Source organism: Podarcis erhardii (assembly GCF_964252035.2).
Source record: "Podarcis erhardii genome assembly, chromosome: W".
Lineage (NCBI taxonomy): Eukaryota > Metazoa > Chordata > Lepidosauria > Squamata > Lacertidae > Podarcis > Podarcis erhardii.
Genome location: NC_138506.1, coordinates 10,653,779 through 10,669,161, shown reverse-complemented (window position 1 = coordinate 10,669,161; position 15,383 = coordinate 10,653,779).

The window sequence follows — 15,383 nt, the reverse complement described above, 5'->3', positions numbered from 1 at the left end:
GCAATCCAGGAGAGGCTCAACATCAGGCCCCTCTGCCTCTTCTGCTGCTGCTGCTGCATCAGTACACTCAAAATCAAGAGGAATGTCGACAGAAGAGACCTTAGCGGTTGCATTAAATAAGAGAAATGATTCACTGGAACAGCTCAACAAGAAAGTGGATGTTGCAACTACTAAAATTGACTTAAATACAGAAAGTATAAATAATCTGGGACAAAAGGTGAATACCAATACAGAAACTATCCAGAAATTGATACAGGAATCTACTTTGATACGGCAGACTGCGGAGGAAGCCAGGGAGAAAGCCGTTGCTGCTGAATGTAAATTAACACAACTGGAGAGAGAGAGAATCCCAGCCCTACAGAGGCAACTTGATGATCATAAGTTGACGCTTGCTATGATTGAACTTAAAGAAAAACAGACGAATCTGAGGATCAGAGCCCTACCTGAATTGGAGAAGGAAAGCTTGATAGACTTTCTCACACAGGAAATTGCTAACTTTTGGGACCTGGACTTGGGTCAAGAAGAGTTTAGAATTGTGAGGGCCTTCAGACTTGGAAGAGGAGGGAAAAAAGAGAAGAACAGAATAAGAGACTGCTTGATCACCCTTCGAACTAAAGAAGAGAGAGATAGAATATTGGGTTGGCATTACCAGAAGAACCTAGAAGTACAACAGTCAAGAGTGGAAATTTTTAAAGACGTCCCAAAATATCTTTTGGATCTTAGGCCTGACTACAGAGATTTGGTTGCCCTGCTGAGAAGGAATAAAATTATTTTTAGGTGGGAGTTTCCCCAAGGTCTATCCTTCAGTTTCAAAGGAAGGAAAATAAAAATAAGATCAGTAGAAGATAAAGTAAAGTTTTTGTATAAATACGAAGAAGATCTGCAGAAGGGACTTGGAAAAGAGCCAAGAGCATCGGATAGAAGATCACCAGATAGAGGACTAGAGCAAAGAGCATCAGATAGAAGATCACCAAACAGGGGAATATTGGACATATCAGCATTATCTTTTGGATTGGATCCCCCAGTGAACGTTTCACCACCACCACCAACAGAAGAAGAGCAAACATTGGGTGCAGTTGGAGGAACATCAGCGTAATCTCACGATGGCGTTGCAGGATTTGAGCTGGAATGTTAATGGACTAAATTCCCCTGAAAAAAGGCGGAGAGTCTTTCATTTATTGAAAAAAGAACATTTGGACTTGATTTGTTTGCAAGAAACACATGTGATAAGGCTACACAGGAAGATACTGAGTAATAAAAGATTGGGTCAAGAATTTATCTCATCAGATAAAGTTAAAAAAAGAGGAGTGGTCCTTTATGCAAAGGAGAGCTTATCACCGAAATTCATATTTAAAGATGACCAAGGAAGATTTGTTGCAATTGAAATTCAATCACAAGGAGAGAAATTCTTGATTGTAGGTATTTATGCACCAAATGAAGGAAAATTGGAGTTTTTTAAGAAGTTACATGAGACTCTGATGGATTACATGGACTATAATATGATCTTGATGGGCGATAAGAATGGAGTGGTGTCTACAAATATGGACAAGGCAGGACCAAGAGGTTAAAGGTATACAAGTGGGATCTAAACAGTACAAACTGAAAGCATTTGCTGATGACTTAGTATTGACTTTACAGGAGCCAGAATCTAGTACTAAAAGGGTATTGGAACTGATTCAAGAATTTGGACAGGTAGCAGGTTTTAAGTTGAACAAGATGAAAACTAAGGTTTTAGAGAAAAAATTAACTGTGAATGAAAGAGAGAAGTTTCAGGAGGAGACAGGATTAACATTGGTTAAGAAAGTGAAATATTTAGGGGTTAATATGATGATGGGAAGTCTTGCTTCTACACATGACTCTGGCTAAACCATTTTAAGCTGAGACATTCCTTCATCACCCTAGAATGTTCAGTTCACCATGAGTTCATGAGACATTGCATCCTGACCTGTTCTTAGTGCTTGGTTGACCACATCTATGGATGAATGCTATACAGTGGTGCCTCACAAGACGAAATTAATCCGTTCCGTGAGGCTCTTCGTATAGCGGTTTTTTCGTCTTGCGAAGCAAGCCCATTGACAGCTTAGCGGATTAGCGCTATTAGCGGTTTAGCGGCTTTTAGCGGATCAGCTGATAAGCGTCTTAGGGCTTAGGAAAAGGGGGGGGGGAGGGAAAAAACCCCGCAGGAACTCGCAAGACATTTTCGTCTTGCGAAGCAAGCCCATAGGGAAATTTGTTTTGCGAAGTGCCTCCAAAACGGAAAACCCTTTCGTCTAGCGGGTTTTCCGTCTTGCGAGGCGTTCGTCTTGCGGGGCACCACTGTATATTAATCACTAGTAATAGTTTAAGTCTTGCTATATCAATCACTAGTAATAGTTTAATAAGGAGGTTTTCACGCCTGTCCAATTCTGTGTTCCCTTTCCCAGCCTTTAATCTATTGATGATTGATGCCTATATGCAACCTTTGCTTTGTACTTGTGTTAACCAATCAGCAGCTATGTAAGTCCCTTATTGGATGACAATCTATTGAGCCTTTTCTTGTCTTTACAATTGCTTCTCTCCAATCGCTCCCACCCACTATTTGTGGTGCACATTCGCTCTCACCAACCCTTCCCAGGCTTTCTCACTGATGGTAATGCAAAAGCAGACTCTTTGCTTAGGGCTTTACCTGTCTCCCCCATTGAAAGTCATGCTTTCCATCATCAGAATGCAAAAGCTCAATTCCAAATTCCGTTGGAAGCGGCTCGTGCAATTATCCAACAATGTCCTCAATGCTCTAATCAGATTGGCCACTCCAGCCCTGGTGTCAATCCCCGTGGGCTGGAGGCCAACCAGTTGTGGCAAATGGATGTGACTCACTTTCCCCCTTTCTCACCTTGGAAGTTCATACATGTCTGCATTGATACGTTTTCTGGCTTTATTTGGGCCATCCCTCAAAGGGGAGAACAGGTTAAACACATTTGCAATCATCTTGTTCGTACCATGTCAGTCATGGGCAAGCCTCATTCCTTAAAAACTGACAATGCCCCAGCGTATTGTGCAAAAACCTTTGCTCAGTTTTGTGAAACTTGGAATATTCACCATTTATTTGGCATCCCTTACAATTCTCAAGGCCAAGCTATTGTTGAACGTGCCAACCGCACCCTAAAAACTGCCTTAATTCGACAGGAAAAAAAGGCCGGAGTCCCAGCCTCACTTTCAGAAAATGAAGGCTGGTTGGCTAGTGTTCTCTTTACTCTCAATCATCTGAATGTTTCCATACAGGATTATCAACCCTATACTCGCCCCCAAAAACATTTCCAGCAAAAAGAGATACTTCCGGCCCCGCTGGTCCGTTATAAAATATTACCCTCCAACGAATGGAGTGAACCAGTAAAACTGATCACCTGGGGAAAGGGTTATGCTGCAGTTTCTACTCCACAGGGTGCTCGCTGGGTTCCTGCACGCTGCGTCTGTCTCTACCATGGCATGGCAACAGGACCTGCCGAATCCGATACCGCAGTTCGACTGTCAACTCCAGATCGCCCAGGATACGGCGCCCAGCCCCCCCAGGACTCGCAAGCGGGGAAATCGTAATGGACCAGTGACGTGGGGCCAAATAAAAGCACTCTCATTTCAAGCTGAACAGCTTAGAAAGGAAAAGCAGCTAGAAGCAACCCCTGATAATTTGCTTCTGTGTCTCATTTCCTGCCTTAATATAAATTCCATGATAGTGCTCATTTTCAGTGTTTTGTTTTTGCCCCTCTTCGCTTCCGCTCATAATAGCGGTGGTTCCACACCAATAAATGTGTGGGAATCTTTTGCTAAAACCCTCAATGTTTCTTCCTTTTTCCTAACCCAGCAGGTATCAATAGGTGAAATCCTTGGCTCTTGCCTTATCCCTGTTTGCCATGACCCTCTTGACGTGCAAAATGATACCTGGTTTTATTCATCCCTACCCCAAAATGATTCTCTCCGCGCCCTTGGTTATTCCGGTTACCATAACTGGGGTACCGAAGTGCGCCAACGCCCACCTCTGGCCATTGATTTGTTGACCCCATACGTGGCTTCCTTTAATGTCACTTGCGCCTGTATGGTCAATTGCACAAAAACCAACTGTGTGAAAATGGGCAAGGATAATTTTAACTGCTCTAATTATGTAAATATTTCCTATGTATATAAATATACAGAGCTGCCTGAAGGCTAGTTCTGGTCGTGCCCAGGCTATACATTCAATTATATTCCAGCAAACATCAGCGATGGCACGCCCTGCTGCTTAAGCCGTTTGTCCATCATTTTACCCAAAAGGCATCATTTGTCCCGCTTTCGATATCGCCGCTCTGTGGAATTGGGCGCTGTCAAGTGAGCGAAGTTCTTTATGAACTTCCTGTAGAAGTTGCTGAAGACTAAGAACCTCTGCACATCCTTCCGGGTTTTTGGGGCTTTCCATTCCAGCACTGCTTTCACCTTGCCTGGGTCCATAGCTAGGCCCTTGTCTGACAACTTGTACCCCAGAAACTCGACCTCTCTGGCGTGGAATTGGCATTTTTCCAGCTTGACCCACAACTGATGCTTCTGCAATCTCTGTAGCACTTCCCTGACATCTCTGATGTGTTGCTTCTCATTGTCCGAATAGATTAAGACGTCATCCAAAAAGGCTACGCAATTATTGTACAGCAGGGGCCCCAACACGTGGTGCATGAATGCTTGAAAGCAGGCGGAGCCCGATTGTAATCCAAATGGCATAACTAAGTACTCAAGAGCCCCCAGGGGAGTGAACATGGTTGTTTTCCATTCGTCCTCCTCCCTTATCCTGATCAAATTGTATGCTCCCCTGAGGTCCAGCTTGGTAAAAATCTTCCCCTGCCTCACCCGTGTTAAAATGTCGTCAATCCTGGGCATTGGGAAGGTCACGGGTTCTGACACCAGGTTCAAGGCCCTGTAATCCATGACCAGTCTGGGCTGATTAGTCTCTTTTTTGTCCACAAAGAACACCGGACTGCCCCCCACCGCCTTTGATTCCCTTATGAACCCTCTCTTCAGGTTCTTGTCAATAAATTGTCGCAACTCCTGCATCTCCCGGTCGGACATGGCATACAGCTTACCCACCGGCAACTGAGCCCCTGGGAGTAGGTTGATTTGGCAGTCAAAGGGCCTGTGGGGGGGTAGTCTATCTGCCTCCCTCTCGCTGAAGACCTCCTTCAAGTCAGCATATTGTGGTGGCACCTCCCCTTTTTGTTGCAAGGCCAGCCCAGCCACCCTGGCCACCGTCATTCTTGGGTCCTTCCCTCCCAGACAGTGTTCTAAGCAGTAAGCTGACCCAAAGGTGACTGACCGCTGATGCCATGACACTACTGGATCATGTAGTGCCAGCCAGCTCATTCCCAGTATTATTGGGGGTCCTGCCAGCGTGGCCACGTGAAAGGCAATGGTCTCCGTGTGCCTGGAGACCCTCATTCGCATTGGCGGTGTCTGGTGTGTCCCCTCCCCTCCCAGAAGTTCCCTGCCATCAATGGTGGTCACCTGCAAGGGAAAATCTAGAGGTAACAGGTGGAGTTGGTGCTCCAGAGCGAAGTCTCTGCTGAAGAAATTACACGAGCTGCCCGAATCCAGCAGTCCCTTAACTTTGACAGGGTGCCCATTTGGGAGTTCTAGCACCACTTCTATGGCTATAGCTGCCTTGGGGCGGGGTCAGGCTGGGGCACTTCTATTGGTCGCTGGCCTGGCTGCTGCCCCTGCTTGTTGACAGCCAGGCGTTGTTGTTTCCCTGCACCTACACTTCCTCCCCCTTCTCGTCGTGGCCTGCAGCCCCCACCATCCCTTGCCAGGCTTTTCGTTGAGGGCAGACCTTAGCAAAATGTCCCGGTCGTTGACAGAGGAAACACTTCTTGGTAGTTCTCCACTCCTTTCCCTCCCTTTTACGACTTTCCCCAGTGTTTGAAACTTGGCGCGCGCACGCGCCATCAATTTCCATCGGCTCCGCCACCTGGAAAGGCTCCCTCGGTATCTCAGGAATGCGGTTGCCATGGAAACATTCCCCTCTTATCTCCTGCTTCTCCTGAGCCCGCGCTTCCTGGTGTACGCCGATCGCAAGCACAGCCTTTGTGAGTTCATCCATCGACCGTGGCCGGGGCGCTCGGGACAACTCGTCTTTCACTTCGGGGGCTGGACCCGCCTCAAACAACATTTGTATCGGTTCAGAATCCAGATCCCACCCGAGTCGGTGGACTAACATCGCAAAACGCAACCAGTTGTTTCTGACGGACTGGCCCCCCTGCTTGCACCCCATCAGTTCCCACCGTGTCACACTTTGCTCCACCTCGCTGGAGAACATCACGTCCATTGCCTGGAAGAATTTCTTAAGGTCCTTCAAGGCATCATTTTGCGTCGCCATTAGGGGCCTGATCCATTCGCGCACCCCATCCTGCAGATGCCCCACAATGTAAGCCACCCTCTTCCCGTCATCAGCAAAGTCATCTTTCTGCATTTCCAAAGCGTACTGCACTTCCGTTCGGAAAGCATTGTAGTCTTGGGGCTTTCCACCAAACTTGTGTACCAGCCCCGGTACCTTCCTTGCGATGGGGGTGGTTCTGACCTGTGCATCCTGAGCCTGTCTCCTGTCCAGCCACGCCGTCAGGGTAGCTACATGCGCCTCCAAGTCATGGTTCCTCTCGACCAGACTCCGCACTGCAGCTTGTTGCTCCGTCTCTCCGGCTGTCCCTGTTTGGCTCATCGTGCTGCCTCTCCGGGGCTGCGCACAAGCAACGTCAGTGACTGACGGATTGCTGTAATGGTTCTAGGGGTTGCTCGTGAGTAAACTGGCGCCACACCTGGCTGGGTTGCCTGAGTGAACCTTTTCCGTCCGGACAGCCACTCGCCCGTGGCTGTCTCAATCGCTGGCAGAATCCGTCAGTGGGCGTTTCTTGAACTTCTTCCAGCAAAGAAGCTCTTTGACGCCTAGTCTCCGCCTACTCTCCCTGCGCGGAAGCCTTCTGCGCAAGGAGGGTGTGGGCAGCGGAGGACCCGTGCTCTCCCTGCTGGTCCCCAGCGAGGAGTCATGGGACCGCCTCGCCGATTCCCCCACCTGCCCCCCTTCTTTTTTTTTTATAAAAAAGATATTTATTAAGATTTTGTATAATAAGACAAACATCACAATCCGCACAGAAAAATACAATAAAAAACATAGAGTAAGAGAAAACAAAAAACAAAGAAAAACTGGTTTTTTACTTATTATCTTTATAACCCTCCTTCCTGACTTCCTCACATCTCCCTTTTCTGTGTTCCCCTTTACACAATCAAATTCAGCAATTCCTTACCCTCTTTCAAATCTTATTCAATATTATACATTTCAACCTATTATGTCTCCGATTTTTTCTTTCTTTTTAAAACCATTTTTGCATGTTCTTTATAACTTAATCCCTTGTATCATTTTGTTTAGATTTGACATAATTTTAATCTGGTCTTTTCACCCTTTTCTTTTAAAACATTTTTGCATATTCCTTTTAACTATGTCACTGATGCCATATTATCTTTATAGCCAACATCAATTTAGCATACAAACATTTTACAATGTTTTTGGAGATAGTCCTTGAACTTCTTCCAGTCCTCTTCCACCAACTCTTCTCCCAGGTCTCGGATTCTGCCAGTCATTTCTGCCAATTCCATATAGTCTATCACTTGCATCTGCCATTCTTCCAGGGTGGGCAAATCTTGTGTCTTCCAATACTTTGCGATGAGCATTCTTGCTGCTGTTGTTGCATACATTAAAAATGTTCTGTCCTTCTTTAGCACCAATTGGCCGACAATGCCCAGAAGAAAGGCCTCTGGTTTCTTAGGGAAGGTATATTTAAATACCTTTTTCAGTTCATTATAGATCATTTCCCAGAAAGCCTTGATCTTTGGGCACGTCCACCAAAGGAGAAAGAATGTTCCCTCAGTTTCTTTACATTTCCAACATTTGTTATCAGGCAAATGATATACTTTTGCAAGCTTGACTGGGGTCATGTACCACCTGTACATCATTTTCATAATATTTTCTTTTAAGGCATTACATGCCGTAAATTTCACACCAGTGGTCCATAACTGTTCCCAGTCAGCAAACATGATGTTATGACCAATATCTTGCGCCCACTTGATCATAGCTGATTTGACCATTTCATCCTGAGTGTTCCATTTTAACAGCAAGTTATACATTCTTGAAAGTATCTTAGTTTTAGGTTCTAACAATTCTGTTTCTAATTTCGATTTTTCCACCTGGAAGCCTATTTTTTTATCCAAATTAAAGGCCTCTCTAATTTGATAATAATGTAACCAATCTCGCACTTTATCTTTTAGTTTCTCAAAACTCTGCAATCTCAGTGTGTCTCCGTTTTGTTCTAATATCTCCCAATATTTCGGCCACTTGGCCTCCATATTGAGTCTTTTCAGAGCCTTAGCTTCCATAGGTGATAACCACCTTGGGGTCTTGCTTTCCAATAAGTCTTTATATCTTGTCCAGACATTAAACACGGCTTTCCTGACAATATGGTTTTTGAATGCTCTGTGAGCTTTAACCTTGTCGTACCACAGATATGCATGCCACCCAAAAGCATTATTGAACCCTTCCAAATCCAAAATGTCAGTGTTCTCAAGAAGTAGCCAGTCTTTCAACCAGCAGAATGCTGCTGATTCATAGTACAACTTCATGTCTGGCAGGGCAAACCCCCCTCTTTCTTTAGCATCAGTCAATATTTTAAATTTTATTCTGGGCTTTTTGCCCTGCCAGACAAATTTAGAAATGTCTCTTTGCCACCTCTTGAAACAATCCATCTTGTCCACAATCTGCAAGGTTTGAAACAAAAACAACATTTTTGGCAATACATTCATCTTTATAACAGCAATTCGACCCAACAAGGAAAGCTTCAGTTTTGACCAAATTTCTAAATCTTTTTTAACTTCTGCCCAACATTTCTCATAATTATCTTTAAATAAATTCAAATTTTTAGCCGTCATATTAATTCCGTAGATATTTCACTTTCTTAACCACAGTTAAATCTGTCTCCTTCTGAAACCTTTCTTTTTCCATTGTTGTCAAATTTTTCTCTAAAACCTTAGTTTTTTGCTTGTTTAATTTAAATCCTGCCACATGACCAAATTCTTGAATCAATTCTAAAACCCTTTTCGTACTAGATTCTGGCTCCTGTAATGTCATAACCAGGTCATCTGCAAAAGCCTTAAGTTTATATTGTTTAGCTGAATTCCTTTAATCATCCGGTCCCTTCTAATCATGTTCAAGAGCACCTCCAGGACCGAAATAAATAACAATGGAGAGATAGGGCAGCCCTGTCGTGTTCCTTTTTCTATTTTAAACTCTTCTGACACCACATTATTAACTATCAATTTTGCTTTTTGTTCTGAATAAATTGCGTCAATACCATTTTCAAACCCCCGTCCCACTCCCATTCCCTTAAGATTTTTCTTCATAAAATTCCAAGAAATATTGTCAAAGGCCTTCTCCACATCAATAAAAATTAAAACTGCTTTGTATTAATGTTCATTTGCAGTAACTCCAAGATGTCTATAATGTTCCTTGTATTATCAGACAGATGTCTGCCTGGGAGAAAGCCTGCCTGGTCTTTGTGTATCACTTCATTTAACACTCTTTTTAATCTGTTAGCTAAAATATCTGCAAAAATTTTGTAATCCACATTTAAAAGGGATATGGGACGGTAGTTCTTAAGTTGTGTCTTTTCAGATTCAGATTTTGGTATAAGTGTGATGAAAGCTTCTTTCCACGACTCCGGCGCCTTCTTCCCCTCCATAATCTCATTGCACACCTCCTTTAATGGTTGAATTAAATAGTCTTTCAAAGTCTTATAGTACTTGGAGGTTAACCCGTCCGGCCCTGGAGACTTGCCCAATTGCATGTTCTGAATGGCACCTTCAATCTCCTGTTCTGTTATTTTATAGTTCAATATTGTCTTATTTTCTTGATATATTTTTTGTAGTCCATTAGTTCTTAAAAATTGGTCTATATCAGTCTCTTTCTGTGGCCCCTGGGTGTAAAATTGTTTGAAGTATCTCTGGAAGCATTTTTTAATCTCCATAGGATTCTGAATGTTTTTCCCTTCAATCTCAAGATTTGTAACCGTATTCAACTTCCGTCTTTTTTTTCAACTGCCATGCTAGCAGTTTTCCACATTTATTCAAAAGTCTTTTGTCTCATTTGTTTAATTTTCCACTCAACTTCCTGATTTATCAATTTCATATATTGTACTTGATATAGTTTAATTTCTCTCAGAATCTCCTGTGACTTTGGTTTCGATCTTAATTTTTTCTCTCCTTCTTTTATTTTCTCCAAAATTTTGTCTTTTTTCTCATTTTGAGTTCTCTTTTTTATTGCATTCTGTTGTATCAGAAACCCCCTCATCACCGCTTTACTTGCGTCCCAGATTACTCTTTTTTCAACTGTAGTTTTCAAATTTACTTCAAAATAGTCTCTCAAAGTCTTTTGGGCCTTCTTAACAATCTCTTGATCTCTTAATAAGGTGTCATTCATCTTCCATCTGAAGGAACCAGTTGATGTTAATTTCATTTCCATCTTTACAGCATTATGGTCGGAGCAGGTTTTTGGGCAGATTTCCACCTTTCTAGTCTTAGGTGCCAGTCCTCTAGTTATCCATATTTGGTCAATTCTAGTCCATGTCATTTTGGCTTCAGAGAAGAATGTCCCTTCTCTTCCTAAGGGATTTTTTGATCTCCAAATGTCAATTAAATCCATATTGTCAGTTAGTTCAAAAAAAGTTTTTGGTAGCCTGCCCTCTTTTGATATGTTTTGTCTTTGTGCTTTATCCATGTTCGTAGATACCACCCCGTTCATGTCGCCCATCATAATAATGTTGTTGTAATCCATATAGTCCAGCATTGTCTCATGCAACTTCTTGTAAAATTCCGACTTCCCCTCATTTGGTGCATAAATTCCTAAAATCAGAAATTTTTCTCCTTGTATTTGAATTTCAATTGCCACAATTCTTCCTTGCTCATCTTTAAAAAGGAATTTTGGTGATAGGCTTTCTTTTGCGTAAATGACAACTCCTCTCTTCTTCACTCTATCAGATGAAATAAATTCTTGGCCTAGTCTCTTGTTAATTAAAACTTTCCTATGAAGCCTAATCACATGCGTTTCCTGTAGGCAAATTAAGTCTAATTGTTCCTTTTTTAATAAATGAAAGATCTTTTTCCTCTTCTCAGGGGAGTTAAAACCATGAATGTTCCAACTTAATAGTTGCAGAGACATGTTGAAATGGTTCTACTTTCCTCCTACTGCTCCCAATAGATCTTCTCCCTTTGACGGTGGTATCACTTTCTCAGGCTCGTCAAGACCCAAGGGTGTAAGTACAGAACTTAGTGGTCCAGATCCTAAGGCTCTTAATTCTTCTTCAATCCCTTTCTGCAGGTCTTCTCCGTAGTCACTCAAAAATTTTTCCTTGTCTTCAACTGTTTTGATTTTAACTTTTTTCCCTTTAAAAGTAAAAGATAACCCTTGGGGGAACTCCCATCTAAAAGCAATTCTGTTACTTCTCAATAACTTCACTAAGTCTCCGTAGTTAGATCTGAGTTCAAGTAGATGTTTCAGGATATCCTTGTAAATTTCCACTCTATAATCTTTGATCTCTAAGGTCTTCTGAAAGTGCGCACTCAGTATCTTGTCTCTTTCTTCCTTCGTTCTGAGGGAGATCAGACAGTCTCTCGACTTAATCTTCCTCCCTCCCTTTCCAAGCCTGAATGCACTTATAATCTTAAAGTCCTCGTCCTCTTTCAGAGACCAAAATTCTGCAAATTCTTGAGTCAAATACTCAATTAAATCCTCCTTTTCAAGTTCTGGAACTGACCTCAATCTCAAATTATTTTCCTTACTTTTAAATTCTATCATAGACAGATGTGCCTGGTGTTCGCCAATCTGTTTGCGCATAGGTTTGATTTCCTCTTGCACAGCCTCTACTTTCTGTTTGGCCTCCTCGGCTGTTTTACGATTTAATGTAGTGACTTCCAACAATTATCCAATAGATTGTGCGTTTAAACTAACTTGCTGAGTCAAATTATTAACACTGGCTGTGTTTTGGTCAATTTTAGATGATTGTTCAGTCACTTGCTTACTCAGGCCATCCAATTTTTCAAAGATTTTATCTAAGACTGAAGTAAAATCCCCTCCTGTGGCCATTCCTTCAGGCCTAGTTTGCTCAAAATCTTCCTCTTGCGCCACAGGAACAGTGGGAACAGATGATCTGCGCAGCTGTGAGATTATGGTAGACTGTTGTGTTTTGGCTTTGCCTGATCTTGTCTTCCCACTCATTCCACTGCTGTCTATGTGCCAAGGTCAGTCACACGGTTTGCAATTCCCATGGAAATCCCCAAGTCTAGAGATGGAAAAAAAACCCCCAGTAGTTGCACAGCTTCAATGTTCCACTAGAGGGACACTATGTATATCTAAAAAAAAAGTCACTATTTATAAAAAAATTCCAAATACTCAGTGTCCCTTGAAAGTTAATAACAGTATCAAACAGAATCAAACTCCCAAAGACCTTCCAAGTCCTTTAACTTTTGCAGAGTTAATCCTAAAAAATTACAATGTCTCCAAAGAGTGCGAGTTTCAGTGTAACAGTTCAAACAGCCTGACAGTTCTAGTAGTCCGGCAGCCCGATCACCGGGATCTCTGAATGTTTTATAAATCCACAAATGAAGAGGTAAAGAGGTAAAAGTCAGATTTCTTCCTGCACCTCAATTCAATTGATGTTCAGATTAGTTTCCTTTAAAGTCGCGATTTCCAAAGCATTAGAGAGTTAAACGTCGTTGCTTTAGATCTTTAAACAGAGCCGGGAGACGGACTTCCTGGTTGCGCCTCCCGCTTCAGTGCCAAATTAAAGTACTTTTGATCCCCGGTTCATTAAACTTCACCTACTCACGGGTAGTTGTTTTTTAGCCGAATAGTCCCAGGAAAAAGGTCAGCGCTCACCGACAGCAGCTTCGCGGCTTCACCCCACAGAAAGAGCGATCAACTCACAGCACCGCGCCAACCCCCGTCACGCTCCGGAGCCCCTTACGGAGCCCCTTTGCAATTTCAGGGGGCGCTGATGGTGCCCGCCGAGTCCCACGGCCACAGGCTATTGCCGCCTGTGGTTTTTCAGCAAGGGTCTCCGCTTCGCCGTAGCGGACGACCCGTTTCTGCAAAGCTTCCCCTTCAGAAGTAACAGGGGACCGCCATTGCCGTTCGCGCCGCCTCCGGAAGTCCCCACCTCTGGCCATTGATTTGTTAACCCCATACGTGGCTTCCTTTAATGTCACTTGTGCCTGTATGGTCAATTGCACAAAAACCAACTGTGTGAAAATGGGCAAGGATAATTTTAACTGCTCTAATTATGTAAATATTTCCTATGTATATAAATATACAGAGCTGCCTGAAGGCTAGTTCTGGTCATGCCCAGGCTATACATTCAATTATATTCCAGCAAACATCAGCGATGGCACGCCCTGCTGCTTAAGCCGTTTGTCCATCATTTTACCCAAAAGGCATCATTTGTCCCGCTTTCGATATCGCCGCTCTGTGAAATTGACCAATGATTGTGACGATTCTGTTTCCCTTCCCAGTAGATCTGAATATATTTCTTTAGCTGTCTCTCTCTTAGGAGTCCCTGGATTGGCTGTACGGAATAGTATGAATATTAACTCTTTAGCTTGCTCCGCAGCAAAAGCTTTGAACTTTACTTCACAAGCTCTTCACCTTTTGAATAAAGAACAGAGTGAACTTCACCACGGACTTTTACAAAATCGTGCTGCTATTGACTATTTGCTAATGCTTCATCATTATGGTTGTGAACAAGTGAATGACATGTGTTGTTTCAATATTACTGATAATTCCAAAGCTATTCAAAAGCAAATCTCTCATTTGCAAAATCTTACACACCACATTAAACAGGACATTGGATTTTCTGGCCTCTGGGATTCGTTCGCCCAGTGGCTCACTGGCTGGTTGCCAAATCTGAATTGGCTTCGTAATCTTTTTCAATATGTTATTGTCATAATATGTATATTAATTTTGCTACGCTGCTTCATCCAATGCATTCCTGGTCTCATGCGCCTTTGGTCTCAGTGTCTTTCTCCTCCTCTGCCACCCAATAAAATTATTGATGCCTACTTTGCGAAATGGCAGCACCAACAGTAAATAATAGGGGAGATGTGGGCAGACTTATTTCGGGCATGCGCTGCCAAACCACGTATCGCGAAGTATTTTTGTCCCACTCACCCTGAAACAAAAATAGGGGAGATATGGGCGGACTTATTTTGGGCATGCGCTGGCAAACCACGTATCCCGAAGTACTTTTGTCCCATTCACCCTGAAATCTCATAGCAAAATCGGTGGGCAGACTTATTTCGGGCATGCACTGGCAAACCACGTATCCCGTAGTATTTTTGTCCCACTCACCTTTAAATCAAAAAGGAAAGGAGGAGATAATGGGAAGTCTTTCTTCTACACATGACTCTGGCTAAACCATTTTAAGCTGAGACATTCCTTCATCACCCTAGAATGTTCAGTTCACCATGAGTTCATGAGACATTGCATCCTGACCTGTTCTTAGTGCTTGGGTGACCACATCTACGGATGAATGCTATATACAAATCACTAGTAATAGTATAAGTCTTGCTATATCAATCACTAGTAATAGTTTAATAAGGAGGTTTTCACGCCTGTCCAATTCTGTGTTCCCTTTCCCAGCCTTTAATCTATTGATGATTGATGCCTATATGCAACCTTTGCTTTGTACTTGTGTTAACCAATCAGCAATAAGCACATATGTGGCAATGCTGTAATATTCAATAAAAGAGACTCCCCGAGACATGCTTGGGAGATGCCTCCCATATGACACCCACCACTCATCTGTCGTTCATTTCAACCCAACAATATGACTGCCAAAAATGTGAATTTATTTAAGGATAATTATGAAAATGTTGGATTGAAGTGAAAAAGGATTTAGAAATATGGACAAATTTGAAATTATCATTGTTAGGCCGAATTGCTGTGATAAAAATGAATGTGCTGCCAAGGATGTTGTTTTTGTTTCAAACATTGCAAATTTTGGATAAGATGGATTGTTTCAAGAAGTGGCAGAAAGATATTTCTAGATTTGTTTGGCAGGGCAAGAAGCCTCGAATAAAATTTAAGATATTAACTGATGCTAAAGAAAGAGGTGGATTTGCCCTGCCAGACCTTAAACTGTACTATGAATCAGCTGCTTTTTGCTGGCTGAGAGAATGGCTGCTTCTTGAAAACACTGACGTGTTGGATCTAGAAGGTTTCAATAATGCTTTTGGCTGGCATGCATATTTGTGGTATGATAAGGTAAAAGCACACAAAGCTTTTAAAAATCATATTG